The sequence below is a fragment of the Lontra canadensis genome, unplaced genomic scaffold (assembly GCF_010015895.1).
Source record: "Lontra canadensis isolate GAN:19392208 unplaced genomic scaffold, GSC_riverotter_1.0 scaffold36, whole genome shotgun sequence".
Taxonomy (NCBI): domain Eukaryota; kingdom Metazoa; phylum Chordata; class Mammalia; order Carnivora; family Mustelidae; genus Lontra; species Lontra canadensis.
The window spans coordinates 12,640,104-12,656,008 of record NW_022631030.1 but is presented as its reverse complement, the minus strand read 5'-3'; positions in this window follow the sequence as shown (position 1 = coordinate 12,656,008).

Genomic DNA, 15,905 nt, shown 5'->3' with positions numbered 1-15,905 from the left:
GGGACTTTCATCCAGCTAAATTTTACTTCAGCTGCAAGGGTGACAATGAAATTCTCTTTGTCTCTGCTGTCCAAATCAACCCCAAATCTGTTATTGCTAAATGATAATAAAATAATTAATTATTATTTGGGCCACGACTTAAAAGTTGCTGTGGAAGCATTCAGCTTCAGATCTTTTATTCCAAACTTTCCTTTTCTCCAGTCTACCAGGGAGAATGGTGTTCTCAGGGGCAGAGAGCATTGAGTGTGTGGGCCCAGGTAAGAACTCTGGTAAGGGAGAGGGCCCAGAAGGAGGGAGGTGGGGGTAAGTCACAGCAAGCCTTTCCTCTTTCCCTGCTTTTTCTGGGGCTACATCTACCTGGAACAAGAAGACAGGAGGACCTCCCCACCCCACCAATGAAGATGAACAAAGGACCTCCCAGGTTCTCTCTTGTCCTGGGGCCTCTGGCCAGTGTCTCAGAGTAAGGTAGCCAGAACCAAAGCCAGTCACCTCCAGTGTCCTGGCTACCCCTGCAACTCAGCCCAGGAAGAAGGAGCTTCTCATTTCATTCGACACCTTACTCTCTATGGTCTCCTAAGCTTCTCAAGAAGCTACCTGAGCATTGTTCAGAGAGCACTTTTAACTGGCTGAGGTTTAGGCAGGTACTGATATCTGGAAAATGAATCATCATGGTGTGGGTGAAGGCCAATGGCTGCATCACTGTGCTCTGGGCAAGCACTTTAGAGTTTCCTGGAAGCTGAGTTGAGCCCATGCAGAGCTTCCTTTTATGTTCCATGGCCCTGAGTGAATGCTTCCACATCCTTCTGTTTCCTTAGAGTTATCTTTCTTTTTGGAGATTTACTATGTTGTAGTTACTGTGCTAAGTGCTCAAGAAAATGACCTTACTTATCTTGAAGCTACTTTTAAAAAGCACAAAATATAAAGATGCCTTCTTATTATTAAGGAACATTACCTTTTTATGTCACCAATAACCCTCAGAATGGAGTTCTAGTCTTACCCTCAGATTCCAGATGAGGAAACAGTAACGGGTAGACAGATTAAGTGAATGTCTCAGAGGCAAAGACAGACATTTCCTGCTAAGGTAAAGTGGACTCCAAGTGAAATAAATGCCAAGAGATATAAAATGTCAGTACTTTTCTAGAAACAAGAACCACAACAGCAAGTTGGAGAGAGCTAGCAAAGTAGTTTCCAGTGGAGGTGAGCTTCTCCCCAGGGCATTGCCAACCTGATTGATTTACCTCCTACTCTTCTGCTATCATGAAGCCATTGGTCCAGAGCTCAGCAAACATTTGCTGAGTACTTCAGTAGCCTTCAGTCTGGACTAGGTTATGCTGCGGAGACAAACACCTCAGTGGCTTTGAAGCAACACTCCTTACTCATCGACAACCGCTGCATGGAGATCACAGGTTGACGGCGGCTGTGACCGCTGGGGGGCTGTGTTCAATAGCATCTGAGTGATGGTGGGCCCAGGATGATAAGCAGCTGTCACCTGACACATACCAGAGAGAAAAACAGAATGGCTGAAACTGTGCACAGGCTCTCCAAACTTCTGCCAGAAAGGCTCGGATTTCGTCAGTGAAAGCAAGTCCTAGGGCTACTCCCAATTTCAAGGGCACAGGGAAGTGAGATTCTACCACGTGCCCAGTTGGGGAAGGACTACAGCATTTGGAGAACAGATCTGAGGTGCTTACTGTTAGGTTAGAACAAACAAAATAGACAAGAGTCTAGATCTGGCCTGAAGGAGCTATATCCATAGATGGGGAACCAGGACTTGCCATAACAGCCAGTGGTTGGAAACCTTGATGAGTTGGTGTAAAATAATGTATCCTGTTGAACCATGAAGGAAGGAATAGTAGGATTTCCAATACAGGGTTTCAAGCTGTGAGGAGGCAAATGAGGAGACTCTGATCTGCAAAAAATGCCCTAGATAGTATCATGTTCAAATAGAAAGAGTAATTACACAAATTTTGGAGATGAAAGGATCCCTAGAGATCATCAGATTTAGTTTCCCAAACTTTTCCCTCATCTAACACTTGAGAAGCTGCCACTAAAAATGTAGATCATCTAGTTTCTTGCTCCCTGATAAACTGTAAGCTCGAATAACCGATATTGCTTTATCTTTTATTTTTAGCTCTTATCAAATATCTGGACACAGAAGGGCTTAGTACACGTTGTTTGGAAGAGTTAATCCTGCTAAGCCTATTTCGTACCAGGTTTCTTGGAAGAAAGAGAGTTAGAAGGCCACCCATGGAGAGTCACCAGTGCCATTCAGTGGGCTCCAAGTATCTCTTCAGGGAAAGTTCTCAGCACTTCTGTTCTTTCCCCCATGGACCAGCCCACTCCACTCAACACATATTCTGTTTCTTGGACTTCTTCTCACCTATGTCTTTTTGCCTGGCCACCCCATAAAGGAAACACCCTGGTCTTCTACAGTAACAATTGTTTAGAATGAATACACTTCCCTAGCTTAGATCAGGGTCAGAGTGGGCAAGAATTCTAAAAACACTGATTTTTTTTAATGCTGAGACTCTATATGAATCCTTCTAGCCTTTTGCAGAAATGGAGTCTTAGAGAGCTTGCAAAACCCTCCCAAGGTTTCCTAGGACTCGCTGGGTCATCTGTGCTAGAATCCCGGTCTTTCGACTTACACTTCCCTATTCTTTATGCTCAGTAATGATGCACATATTTCCATTTAGGCACACTGATAAACTTTGTACTGATGCCTAAGACCTTATATTTTCCCCTTTATATCAAGACAATGTTTAAAGCAATGCAGAAACAACTAAAGGAAATCCAAATAACGTGATTTACACACAAGGAGAAGAGGGACGCAATGCCCAACATAAAATGAGATCTCAGAGAAAACCTTTGCTTACCAAGAAAACCTCACCTACATGAATGATACCTGTGCTGCCTGGGTTGGACTTGAAATCCTGGATGGAGCTGATCACCTCTTTAGGATGGCATGAACAGGCAGGTCCGATTCTCATTAGAGAATAGTTTGGAGGGAAGCAGATGAGATTTGAAATTAAATTGGACACCATTTGATTTCTGAGCTTCAGTTTTGTTATCTGTAAAATAAATTAATAATCTCACCTGGCCTAATGTATCTATAGTCCTGTTCATCAAATAAGACATCGAGAAAGAAGGTGTCAGATGAACTGCATGCCAATAATAGTGGTTGTTAGATCCTTAGTCATGGAAGGTAGCACCCAAGAGATGATGTCTTCTTCTGAACTTGAGGCAGGAATGGAAAGAAAGTGGAGTTAGCAGAGTTATTGACCATGACTGTGCTTCCTAGTTCACCCATCATATAGGGTTGTTGTAGGAAAGAGGCTGAAAGGAGAAAAGTGGAAGAGTAGGACAACGGAAGACCCGGCGAGGGTCAGTTGAGGACCAAGGAAGGTGGAAAAGGAAAGCAACCACCTCTCAGAAATGGGTTAAGAGTTAAAATTATCTCATGAATAACAGCAATGGTATTGCCTCTCACTTCTCTTCTCTGAAAGCAGGGATTGTCCAAAAATAAACCAAAGGCAGAAAGGTTGTATAACATTGTGGTCACTAATACGGGCTTCAGCCAGTCAGAGCAACTTGAATTTGAATTCAGATTTACTTGTATGTGACCTTAGGCAAATCATTTAACTTACTGTGGCTTTGTTTTTTCTTTCAGCAAAATGAGAATACTAATACCACCTCTCTTAAGGGTTGTTACCAGATAATTTTACCAGATGCCAAGGGTTTAGTTCAGTACTGGACAAAGTAGTAAGTATGCAGTAAGTGTTAGCTCTTAATTAGCGGTGCCTAGGTAGCTCAGTCAGTTAAGCAGCTGCCTTCAGCTCAGATCATGATCCCAGGGCCCTGGGATTGAGCCCCGCATCGGGATCCCTGCTCAGCGGGGAGTCTGCGTCTCCCTCTCCCACTCCCCCTGCTTGTGTTCCCTCTCTAGCTCTGTCTCTTTCTGACAAATAAATAAATACAATCTTAAAAAAAGAAAAGAATGTAGTACTTAGTAGGGGAAATGATTCTTGCACTTGAGCTGAGCTGTCATCTACCCAAGCTTCTCCATACAAAGAACCCAGAATCCTTGTTCTCTTTCCCCTCTTCTCTGTTAAACCTGGGCTCCTTTTCAATCAGTCTTAACTAATTAAAACTTTACTGAGCATCTCTTAAGTACTGGCCACAATCAAACACAAATGAGACAATTTGCCCACAGGGAGCTCAGTCAATTAGGACCAGTTTAAGAACTGCACAAAGGATAGAATTTCTTTATTTCTGATGGCCCTATGAAATGTAACAGTAGGAATATGTAATATTCCCGAGGTCCTATTAGAGTTATCACAGCTGCACCCTCCTGCTCTCTGATAGATGAAGTTCCAACACAGCCTTGTATGGAAGTGCAAGTTTTGCTTCCAGAAAGCCTCCACTATGTTGTTATAACTGGTATCATAATTAACTAAGATGAGACTTTATTTCCTGTTTTTTTGAAGCCATGTTTGCTGTAACCTAGGATAAATAAACCCTGAAGCAGTCATTAGACCAGGAAAAAATTTTAGGGCCTATATCCTGTCCTGGCAGGGAAATGGGATCAGATGAGCTAATGGGTCTTTCCATGGTAACTGCTATGACAGCTGCCATGTTAATAATGGCAGGAGCATCAAAACAGCATGCTGTCCAGTGAGAGAGAGACTGGGTTTTAATTTCCATCAGCACAGGAAAATGAGATATCAAGGCAGCCATGTTTATTCCGTTCACGTAGAAATTAAAATTAGAATGGAAGCTATAGGAACCCACCTGTTCTAGGACGTGTAGCAGACTCCTGACCAGAGAGGGTTAAGTAACAGTAACAACAAAATAAAATATAATAATGATATCAAAATAAACCCCTTGGGATTATATTTTAAATCTGGAGGGAAAACATGTGGTCCAACACCTCCATTTTGGGGGTGGTGGGGCTCAACGAGATAGAAGATCTGAGAGGCAGTGTGGTGTCACTGAGTGTCCATAAGTAAGGAAATAAGAAGATGTTGGGAAATCATATGAAATCTAGTCCTCTAGCTCTGTGGAGGGAAGACAGTTCTCAAGCCTTTCTAATTCTGGCTAAGCTCCCCCTGATCCTTGCCTTCCCACCAAGTGGCTAGAATTTCTGTTGTCAAGCATTTATCTGCTGGTCGGATAATGACATCTACTGGTAATGTGCTCTGGGGAAAACACCATAAAACAAGAAGCCCAAGGGATAGAGCAATCCTATCTGTGCAGAATGGCTATGATCCAGATCAAATCCGAAGCTTCTCTTTCAATATTTATTAAATGGGGAAAATCAGCTTGCTCCGCAAATTTATCTGGAGGACAAACGAGTTAAAAGTGCAGGCATTTTGAACTTCAAAAGGGATCTACAAATGTATTTACCTTTCTCTCTTTCCACCCCATGGTCTTGTACATAGTCAAACTCTTTTGCTTGCCTGGGCTGTAGCATTTTCTGGCTGCCTTCTCAAGCTACTCTTTGGCTACAGGGTGACTGGGAAGGGCAGTTTTGGCATTCAGAGAAAGTATCTAGCCCATGGATGTGGGTGGCATATAACAGAGCCAGGAGAAATTACTCTTATTGGCTCCCTTTCTCTGTTCTTAGGTCCCTCCATGGGACCGTTTTCTCATTTCTTTTCCAGATTTTTGAGGAGTACATAGGCACTGCATAGAGTTTGCCCCTTTCCTAAGCCAGACCACAGGGGATCCAGCTGTGTGGCCACCCTCTCCTACTTTTTCTGTCTTGGTGGTAGGAGAATGGGCGTTGGGCTCGTTTTGAATCCATTTCTATAATATTGATGCCGCAAGTCAATGAGAAAGCTGAACTCAGCTTTCCAGGCAGGGATTGCCAAAGAACAAAGATCTGATTCATACTAACTCATTGACTGCCTTATTTGTAATTTCCCCCTTAATATTATAAATGCAGGCAACCAGGAATGCCGGCTTCCCAGATGAGAATTTGCACAAATCATTTTTGTTTTCTATTTTCTGTAGATTTCCTGTCCACCCCCACCCCAACCCAATGTACCCCGTGGAAACACCACCACTCTGGAAAGGGAAACTGGAGAGCCCTTTGTTTAGAGAGAGGAAAGCCATACATGTGAGTGGGGGAGGGAGGAATTTTGCAAGACACCTTCCACTGTCCTCTCACAGCCTGATGCAATAGAATGGATGGCTATCCAGAGCCTTTTGAAAAATGTCAAAAATCCAGGTCTTTGAGATAGGAGGATGAGGCTGGCTACAGGTCTCTGTGAAGAAAGTTCTCCACTCTGCCCCACCTCAGTGTTTTTGAGGTGTGCTGTGAGCTGGGTGGGCGGCCGGCGGCAGAGCACTCAGTAACTCAGCTCTTCATGCAGAAATTTGATTATGCCACAAGGAGCATGGAAGCTGTTGACTTAGAAATCACACTGAGTAATTTAAACATTTGGCACATTCATTTGCATGCCACAAATTCATAAAGACCACCCTTCTCTTTTCCACAATTCCTGGTTCACGCAGTCTGAAAACAACCACCAGCAGTGTTTCCTATAGTTTGGGATTTGAACTTCTCATCTCCTTGGGACACTGAATAAAGGAGTAAAACATCAGCAAAGACCCCACTGAAAGATGAGAAGATAGAGATATAGGAATTTATTAAGAGATATATCTAAGATTCCTATTTTTTAATACCAACTTCTGTTGTCTTTCCAAAGGTCCTCATAGCATTTATAAATGAAATCAGAAAAATAAAGACAAATGTTCATTCTTAGGATTTTCTTGCTCAGGCTTATCTCATGCTGACACCTCAAATGTCATAAGAGAAATGATTATAAGCCAGTATCTTCCCAACATAAATAGTATCTTTTTAAAAAGCAGAGATTTTAATATATAATATGTATATATTTGTGAGGCAATGAAAAGCCAAACAAAACAGATATTATGAAATGAGAAGTGAAAGTGGACATACCCATTTCATAGTGAGTCACACGCCCAAAAGGTAGCCACTTAAACTATTTCTATTTTTAGTATTTTGATAGTTAATTCCATATTTTATGCAATTTACTTCTGTTATTTCTTGACTTAATAACTTTAAACCATGTCAATTAACCATCAATACAAAACATAAAATATGTGGTTCATTTACACTATACCCAACCTCACTAGCTTCTGAATCTTTAAGTGATTTTCCAGTTTTTAGGTGTTTGTTTTAGTTATCACTGTAAATTTGAATAGTACATCTCAAATTTTTATTTTTTGGTGCATCATCTTTAGATAACATCTCTGATCATGAGAAATGAGGAAATTAGCACTCCTATGTTTTTCTACCTTTCTACATACTCTCTACCTCTTCATATCATCAAAGTTACATTTGCATTCATTTGTAACCATAATTAAGTCAGTCATGTTTTGTCTATAGATTGATACCAAAAATTGATATCTCATTTGTATTAAGATTATGTATTTATATTAAGATGGTTCACCACAGAACCAAATTGCGTAATTAGACTTTATAGAATGAGGTATAATTCTATGTCATATACATGTGTGCCAATGAAAAGCATGACAAATTTTAGGAGTTAAAGAATTCTCTTTCTTATTCCATAAATCAGTTAAAATCAGATCACATTTTCTTTTTCATCATAGATTTTCTTAAATACCTTTTTGTTTTTCCTGGTGTTTCTGATTGCTTTTTTTCCTTATTAATTAAAGCAATTTATTTTTTCACCTTTTATCCAACTTTTTATAAATTATATGTTACAAGGAAATCTACCTTCTTTTAAAGATATTTTCCTGTTCTTTAATTGCTTTTAAAATCTACTATAAACCTGTCTCCTGGATAAGGCCCCCTTTTGCCTGGATCTTATTTTCTCCTCTTTTTTTTTTTTTTTTTTTTGTTTCTATTTTTATTTTGCTGAAGTACATCTTATTTTTCCTCTCAGAAAGATTTCATGGAAACTAACTCTTCACATTCTTTGTATGCCCGAAACTGTTTTTATTTTGTTTTATACTTGCTTGATAGCTTAGGTATAGACTTCTAGTTTCAAAATAATTTTTATTCAAAATCTTTAAGACATGACTTTATTATCCTTTATCATCCAGTGCTTGTAATGTGAAGCCTGGTGCCAATCTTACTCTCATTCTTTTGTAAATGACTTGCTACCTTCTTTCTAAAAGGTTTTTGAATCTTATCTTATCCTTGGATGAAACTTCAATTATAAGATTGGTGACATTCAGGGCACCTGACTGGATCAGTCAGTCAAGCACGTGACTCTTGATCTCTTTGAACCCCATGTTGGTTGTAGAGATACTTAAAAGGTAAATAAAAATTGAAATTAAAAAAAAGATTGTGACTTTCTTCGGCTCTCATAAATGTTCTTCTGATATTTTCTACCCTTTATTTTCTCTCTTCTCTTTTGGGAAACTTCTTGAGGTGAAGTTTGGACATCCCAAGTTGATCTTCTATGTCTCTAAACTTATATCATTTGATATTTTGCATCTCTTTATATTTTGCTCTTTGTCCCAGGAGAGTTCTTTGAGTTTTTTCCGAGTAGGATGTTAAATTTTTATTGGGAAATCATATTTTTTTAACAATTCATTCATTCATCATTCTCTTGTTTAGTAAACACATACCGAGCCTTTATTATATGCCAAGCATTCTTCTATGGGATACAGCAATGAACAAAACCTACAAAGTGTCTTTCCTTATGATGAGAGAAGCAGCAAACAATAAACAAATGCATAAGTAGGTCCAGAAAAAGCAAGTGCTATGAAGAAAAATGAAACAGTAAGGTGGATGGGGAATACTGAGGTTGGGGATAGATTTTTTTATTTTGTACAGGTGAGGAGTGGCAGGGGCAACTATGTAGAACTGTAGCAGGAAGGTCAGGTACAAAGGCACTGAGGTAGGAACTTTCTTGGTCTTTCAGCCTTTTCCATAGTAGATCAAAAAGGCATTTGGGGAGATTCCTAACTGTATCTAAAATTTTAAGATGCTCATATTTTGTTGCTTTGGAGACTGCCACAGGATCCATTCACAACTAACCTTCTAGGCTCTAAAATAAATTAAAACCTATGTATATTTTCAATCAAATAAACCTATACTGGGAGGCTCCTGAGGGCCAAGTACCAAGTAAGATGCTAGAGATGCAAAGATAAGTAAGTCACCATCCTTACCCTGAATGTACACAAGTAAGTAATGTGTAAGGCCAGCAAACACATTGTATTTATGTACAAAGTAATTGAAAATGTGAATTGGGAAGGTGAACACCTGATCCCACAGTGCTCCTGGCAGTGATAAGATAAAGTCAGGCAGGGAAGATTCAGAGAGGAGGTGACAACTGAGTAGGATTGTGTTACGGGGGCATTCCAAATGGTAGTAAAAGCACGAACACCTAACAACAAATAGAAAATTCCCATCAAGAGTTTTTACTCAATTAAATCTAGTTGCTGGAGGTCTGAGAGTAGCACAAGCATAAGAACTTAATCCCTCCCCATCCCCCCAAGAGACAGAGTCTAATAAAGGAAGGGGTTATAAGGCAGAAAGACCATGAAAGGATTCTTAGTGAGTGGTCACCACTGTATGGCTTTCCTCTGATTTTTAAAATATGAGTTTTCCAAGTATGTGTGGTCTTGGACTGAAGGAAGCATGAGACAGGAACCCAGAACTGGACTGAACATCAGGACTTTGTGGTCTAAGACTCGTGGGTTAGCTTTGGTCTCATTACGCATCCGTAGTTACATCTACTCAAGTGTGAATCAAGTAATTACTTATAAAGGCTTGAATATTGTTTCTCTGTTGTGCCAAAGCTCAGCTTCTTATACCTTCCATCAACTAGGCCTAGCTTGATGCTTTTGGAATAAAAAACTTCATCTTCTCCATTACAGCCCTTTACATACTTAAAAATAGCAGTAGAGATCATCATAATAGTGGCTTCACAGATTCTCTGAGCCGGACGGAACCTTAGCTGTCTGGTACAATGCAAGAAACTTCTCTACAGCATCCCTGCTGGTTGGTTCTCCAGCTCTATTTCAGTTTACCCAGTGCTTTTCCAGGCACTCATTTCTTTTTTGAATGGTTCCAAATGTTCAAAAGCTCTCTAAATGTTCAAAAGCACTTCATCATTTTGATCTGAAATATGCTCCCCTTAATGTTTATCTACTGATTCAAGTCTATGACACTTGTCTATTATGAGGCAATTTCAATTCTAACAATGAAATATTAGAACAGACTGCTGCAATGAGACAAGGCAGGATTCATCAGAGCTATCATAAACAAAATCTCTAATCCCTTTCATATGCAAAGCGTTTGACTTTCAAAGCATTTTCTGTCTCTATTATCTCATTTTATTTTGCAACATCTCAATGAGAAAAGACCTGCTAGGATCCTAGGCTGCAGAGTGGGGAGTGGTGCCTGGTTCCATGAATATTCTTGCTGTGTTTAGTAACACTGACAGGGATGGGAGAGAAATAATCAGGAAGGAAATGTCTCCCAAGATACTCCATGATCTGATGCCATCATCCTTTGGAATCCTGCTTGCTGATATGTGGGAATATCAGCACCTCCTGAGATAATGAAATGTGCCAGGACTAGTCCTCACTCTCCTCCTATTTCACACCAGAATCACAAGTCTCTGCAGTCAGGGGAATTCATGATAAAAGCAAAACATCAGAGGCTTCTTCACATCTTCTCAATGGATGGGCTACAGAAAACTCTCTGGTGAGATGTTGGCTCTTGTGGAGATACCTAAGTTGACAGACTCCAGAAATCTACAGAGATAATATTCAGATCTGTGCTTCATCTCTTGATCTTTGTCAGTCTCGGGCCCGTTATATGGATAGTTTGGTGAGACCTGAAGTAGCAGGGATGGGGGAGGGTCACCCTTCCTTTCAGGCCATGGACATGAAAGATACCTTGGGAACTCAGTGCTATAGGATTGCAGGCAGAAGTTTCAGGGAACCTGACAGTTCTTTCTCTGAACTACTATATCAGACCTCAGGAATTCCTTTAGATTCCAATTCATGGGCAAATTGAGTTCCCCATCCATTTTCATAAGTTACAGTGGAAAAACATTGTCTCTTCCTAGCTTCTCTTTTATGTGGAACACAAAATCCTTACTGGGCCCTTTAAAAGCAAGAGAGATTAACATTTCTGTTCTTGGTCCAAAGAAAATGAATGTGCTTTTTATATTTTCTTATAGTCTGGCTGGAGACTTCAAGAAGGCAGAAACTTACTTGAAGCTCCAGGACTTGATTTTCTACACCAGGGGCATGGAGCTCCAGTGAGCCTGGTGGCAGAAGTACTTGTATGAGTACCTGTCTGGGGCCTGGGGCTCCAAACAGACCTTGCATTTCACAGCAGGAGAGTGGTGCCAAGTTTGCAGAAGCCGGGGAAGAAGAATCCAGCCACCCATCTTCTGATGAGCAGATCAAAGGCATCACATTTCATTGTTTCAGGAGAACGGAAATGGAAAAATAAAAGGAAAACAAATCAAAGTATGAAGGAAAAGGGGAAATCCCTCTCATATGGAGTAGACATATAGGCAAAGAGGAATAGTTAAGAAACTATGCATTATATAATTTATGTCCCCAAGGTCCTTCTCTTGGACTTTCTAGAAATTAACTATATAACCTTTTACATCACAGATCAAAAAAACCAATGCCCAGAGACCTTGCCCCCAAACATAACAGCCAGTTAGTAGACTTAGGAATTGCATTCAGGTCCTGTGATTCTTTAATTATCCGTAGAGTATAAAATGAAAGCTCGGTCCTACAGTAAATTTCTGGACTTTTTAGGAATACATACAAGCATCTCATGAAGCATTAAAAATGCCATTGAGGGCAGCCATTTAATGGCATTAAAAAGAAGTTAAGACTTATAACTAAGAAAGGTAGGTTAGGGGCGCCTGGGTGGCTCAGTGAGTTAAAACCTCTGCCTTCGGCTCAGGTCGTGGTCTCGGGGTCCTGGGGTCGAGCCCCGCGTCGGGTTCTCTGCTCGGTGGGGAGCCTGCTTCCTCTTCTCTCTCTCTCTCTGCCTGCCTCTCTGCTTACTTGTGATTTCTCTCTGTCAAATAAATAAATAAATAAATAAAATCTTTAAAAAAAAAGGTAGGTTAAATATCACATGTAATACGATCTATTTCATTTTATATAAATTAAAAATACTTATCTATGTAAGGAAACTAGAAAAAAATTGTCTTTATGAACTATTATCATTGGCTACCTCAGAATGGAGGATTATAGGTGAATTTAATCTTGTTTTTACTTTTTCCTATTTCCCATATTTTCAACAGTAAACATCTATTACTTTCAGATAAAAAAGGTAATTATTGGGGCACCTGGGTGGCTCAGTCGGTTAATTGCCTGACTCTTGATTTTGGCTCAGGTCATGATCTCAGGGTCATGGTCCTAGGGTCATGAGATAAGCCCCACATCAGGCTCCTCGCTCAGTGCAGAGTCTGCTTGATACTTATTCTCTTTCTCTGCCTCTGCCCCTCCTCCCATTCTCTCTCTCTTTCAAAATAAATAAATAGGGATGCCTGGGAGGCTCAGTTGGTTAAGCATCTGCCTTCAGCTCAGGTCATGATCCCAGGGTCCTGGGATCGAACCCCATGTCGGAGTTACTGTTCAGCAGAGATCCTGCTTCTCCCTCTCCCTCTGCTGCTTCCCCTGCTTGAGCTCTCTCTCTGTCAGATAAATAAATCTTTAAACTACTTACAAAATTAATTAATTAATTAATTAGAAAAATCTTTTAAAATTTTATTTTATTTTGATAGAGAAAGAGAGATCACAAGTAGGCAGAAAGGCAGGCAGAGGGGGAGGGGGAAGCAGGCTCCCTGCTGAGCAGAGAGCCCAATAGGGGGCTAATCCCAGGATCCTGAGATCCTGACCTGAGCTGAAGGCAGAGGCTTAACCCACTGAGCCACCCAGGCACCCCAATTTAAAAAACTTTAAAAAAATAAATAGAAAAATAAGAAAGGTAATTATTTGGAAAAAGAGATAGAAGGCAGAATTGTTCTTGGATTCAAGATTAAAGTCCTTGAATTTCCATGTTGGGAAGTGATTTAAGGGGAAGAGCACGATTGCAATATAAATTCTTCACTCAAAGCTTCTTTGAATTTTGTTCATCTTTAGAGCTGACGTGTACAATCTGGGCAAATACCAGCCCTTCTCTACCTCTGACCCACCAGAGAATTCTGCCTTACACTAAGCAAGGCGCGATAATACTTTTCTTTCCACTTTTACTCTTTTGGGTTTTTTTTTTTTTTTTTTTTTGGCCCTCTTTGGAGGTACCTTTTATCCAAACACCCAGAATTTCTAAAAACCCATGTTTGAAGTGCCATCAAAATAAGATAAAAAGTGCTCCACCAGGGGTGCCTGGGTGGCTCAGTCGTTAAGCATCTGCCTTCGTCTCAGGTCATGGTCTCGGGGGTCTTGGTATCGAGCCCCACATCGGGCTCTCTTCTCGCAGGGATCCTGCTTCCTTCTCTCTCTCTGCCTGCTGCTCTGCCTACTTGTAATCTCTGTCAAATAAATAAATAAAATCTTAAAAAAAAAAAAGTGCTCCACTGAATTATTTTGTGCTTTGGCCAGGGGTGGGCTATCATTCAAATTGCAAGAGGCGGCAACCTTAATTAGGACTTCAATTTATTGCATAATGAGCTAAATTTCTTCTGGTCACAAGCTTCTCCCTGGGAGCAAGGTCAGCATTGTTGGCTATACCAGATGTTTTCTGATTGGTGCAACGTTTGAGTTCAAACTTATGTGATTTCCTTAGCTATCCCTTTAGAAAGAAAGAAAGAAAGAAAGAAAGAAAGAAAGAAAGAAAGAAAGAAAGAAAGAAAGAAATGGGTGTTTTAGATAACTGATTTGTATGCAATAAGGGAAGTTAAAAATTGTATTGTATAATCACAGTGTTTCTTTCCATATTCTATGCTCGTCTCATTCTGAATCAGTCCTGGGATCCCTTTTCTATACACCTATACACTGTGAAGAGTTTTCTGTTCCCAACAGCCATTGATAAAAATGAGTAACACATTTCAGATTTTTTGTGAGACCTGAAACTCTTGGCAAACAAACGAGGAGGGAAACAAAACCCAACAGTCTAGATTCAGCCCAGCAATCACAAGTCAATTACTTCTATTTTTCTCATCCTTAAGGAAAAATAAGATGAGGGCTGTACTGATGCTTCTACTCAAATAGTAAAGGAAAAACACTCCAGATGTAGGCTGAATTACCCAGATAACAGACAAAAAGAAATCTGGTGTGAAGTGGTGACTCATTCTGCCTGTTTACACAGATTGAATTTTCTGGTTAACTGTCAGTTCTTCACTTCACTTCATGCTATGTAAAAGATAAATTATTCTCCTGACAGGTTTATTTTTATGTTGATTGGGAAAAAGTTCATGCTGAAACAGTTGTGTGATGTGTTTTCTGGGGACAGAGTTGGGTGCCAGAGTTTGGTAAAGTATGTGACAATACAGGAGCAATGAAAGGAGAATTAAAGATCAAAGAACCAAAGTTAAGAAATTATAGGCAAATTAGAGAATGTAGAGATGACATTCAAATATCCATCTACTCTTCCTTTCTTCTTTCCTTTGTTCCTTCCATCGATCTATCCATCCATCCATCTATCCATCCATCTACTCATTCAACCATCCATCAAATATTTATACAGCCTTTACTTTAGGTCTTAGGTATAATGATAATAGCTATAGGAAGAATGATAAACAAGACTGATCCATTTCTTCCCCATTCCCCCAACCCGTGATTTTACAATAAACAAAGGAGATGGACATTACACAAGTAATTACAACATCATTTTTGCTACAAAAGAGAAAGACATGCTCTTAAAACATGTCATGAGAAGACAATCTAGTGAGAGAGGGAAGAGGGTGTGATTAGAGAAAGCCTCCTCATAGAGGTAGAATTCGGGTTGAAACCACACATGGGTGAATGGCGTAGACATATGGATCACTTTGGTTTGTCCCCCTGGTCCCTGAGTTCAGGAATCATCTTGGTTATGTTGAGGAAGAAAGAGAAGCATCAAGGATAAAGATGTCGACAGCAAACCTGGCAGTTGATGGACATGGTGTTCCAAAAAGCACAAAACAAACCAATCTACTTCCAATCATTCATCAGCACCAGGCCAAAATAAGAGAGCCCACTAATAACTGATGAATGTGGCATTCTATAAATCTCTCAATGCATTTATGCCTGTAGCTGACTGCAGTTAACTGGACTTCTGGTCCTCAGCACATTTTGAAATGGCAAATCCACGGTGATATTTTGGTGGTACATTGGATTGCTCTTTCCTCTCCCTGGTTTACTGGGGACTGAGCTGTGTACTGAGTCTCCAGGCATCTGATGTAAAAACGGGACAATAACCTCATCGACAGTTCAATTAATCTGAATTTTCTCCTGTAGTGCTAGTTACCCTAGCTTCAAACATAGACCTCTAGACTTACCCAGGATGCTCAAGATGCAGCTGACAATGGTTCTTATAAATAGGCTAATGCTTTGGCTTTGAAGAGAAGTCACAAATTTATTTATTAACTTTCTTAACTAGAAGATTGATTTCCCCGATTCTGTTTACTTACTTGAAAGGTGATGAGGATGCAGAATCCCTCAAGATTCTTCCCAGCTCACAAGCTCATAGCTGCTGCAATTGTTGTCATGATGGTGCTGTTCTGGAAAGCGTATCTTGTCTGAACAGATGCTACTGATTTGGTCCAGGTAAGGGGCAAAAATAGAGAGATGTCCAAGGCACAGAGAGAGCGTACGTTCACGCAGACGCAACCAGTCCTGAGCACCTAGAGAAAGCAGAGCTCAGACTGCTTCCCAGAAACCCTGACAGCCTCCCATGAAGAAGAAGGAGTTTATCTAGTTAAATCAAGAAATAGATTAAT